Source organism: Cebus imitator, unplaced genomic scaffold, assembly GCF_001604975.1.
Source record: "Cebus imitator isolate Cc_AM_T3 unplaced genomic scaffold, Cebus_imitator-1.0 Scaffold491, whole genome shotgun sequence".
Lineage (NCBI taxonomy): Eukaryota > Metazoa > Chordata > Mammalia > Primates > Cebidae > Cebus > Cebus imitator.
The window spans coordinates 3,120-5,048 of NW_016107806.1; positions in this window are offsets into that span (position 1 = coordinate 3,120).

Below are 1,929 nucleotides of genomic sequence, written 5' to 3' on the forward strand. Positions count from 1 at the left end.
TTCTTGTAGACAACATACAGTTGAACCCCATTTTCCATTCTGCCAGTCTCTTTTAATTGGTGTACACATTCAGTGCAATCAGTAACTTGAGATGGTTTCAGTCAATTGCTTGAGTTGGCTGTGGATCCTTTCCTTTAATGAGAAAAAACCATGATGTGGGGACAAAGTTTTCATGTTCAGAAGAGATTGGCCTTGTCCTTAAGGAAATTATGTTGATTGGGATTTCTCTTAACCTCCGTTAGTTGTGTTTACCATTATTAAAGTTAAGAGACATTCATTAGGATTAAGTGGCAATAATAATAATTTTAAAAAGATGTGTGAATTTCTATTGGTTTTTGATCCCAAGCCTTGTATCACTGTTGGACCTTCATGTGTATACTTGAAAACAAAACATGTACAAATATTGCACTGGTTTGAAGATTTTAGTAGTGAAAGTGACCTAATCAGTTATTAGTACTGTATCTAGAAACCAATTTTGGAAATATGAAATTATGCTCTTTCAAATAGCTTAAAAGAAGGCCCCATGTGGTGGCTGGTGCCTGTAATCCCAGTATTTTGTGAGGCTATGGCGGGCAGATCACCTGAGGCCAGGAGTTTGACACCAGCCTGGCCAACATTTCCAAACCCTGTCCCCACTAAAAATACAAAAATTAGCTGGGCCTGATGGTGCATGCCTGTAATCCCAGCTACTCAGGAGGCTGAGGCAGGAGAATCACTTGAACCTGGGAGGTGGGGGTAGAGGTTGCAGTGAGCTGAGATCCTGCCACTGCACTCCAACCTGGGCAACGGAGGGAGACGCTGTCTCAAAATGAAGAAATAAATAAATAACATAGCTGAAAAACATTACAATGTGTTTATTCTCACCTTTCCTTATTGTATGCTGTTTAAAGAAAAGGAAATTATTTATCCTCATACTAAATTTCCAAAACTGTGCTTTGCGTTTACCATTTTGTTCAATGATGGAGAGAAAAGTTAACTGTCTTATTTGATAAATTTGCCATAGGCCCTGTCACATTTTTGATGCTTTTGTTCATGGTTCTGTTATTAGAATGCTAGCAACTAGGTACATGCAAGGAGTAACCTAACCACGTTCATACAATGGTTTGAAATGCCGTAGGCAGTAACCACTGGACACCAAGTCACAGTGTTTTCATTTGTGACGTGTTAGAGAGAAACAGGACTTTCTGCAGTGCAAGTGCACTATTAACTAATCCCTGTGCTGTTAGCTTACAGGGCTTTGACTCCTGGGTCTGAAAAACGCAGCTACTCCCGCTAAATCTTGAACATTCCCACCAATCGATGCCTTGTCTTCAGAACTTAAAGAAGATGACAATCAAAATGAACTGCTTTCATGAATCACAGAACCAGAAATTAAAACCTTTCAATCCATTTAGGCCCAACAGTCCCACATGCCCCTCTCTTCTGCCTCATGCCTTTTTTTTTTTAAGCACAATATTTTTATTAATATTTGGACAAGAAAAAGGAATGCATTTGCATGCAGCTATATCGGCAAGCCCAAAGAGACTTTCAAATCACTCTGAGACAAACCAAGCAAATATCACAGAAGCATAGACAAGTCCTCCCGCTGCATGTCTTGGTTGACAGAACACCAATTAACAGCATGTATAGGCGCACTCACTTGGCACACACGTGAGCCACTGCCGTGTTCTGCTTGCCAAGCCATCCTCACTGAGGACGTGGAGAAGAGCACAGAGATTCTGCCCAACAGTGATGCTGCAGCCCCAGATCCAGATGTTCATGACAGCCATCCTGGGGAGGTTTTCCCGAGTGGCATCCAGAACCATTAGGCACCTTGCCAGTACCTTGATGGTGGGCTTTTGGCCTCCATAGTTGTGAGAAGTAAATTTCTGTTGTTTCAGCCACTCCGTCGATGATATTTTAAATGGCAGCCCTAGCTGACTAATACAG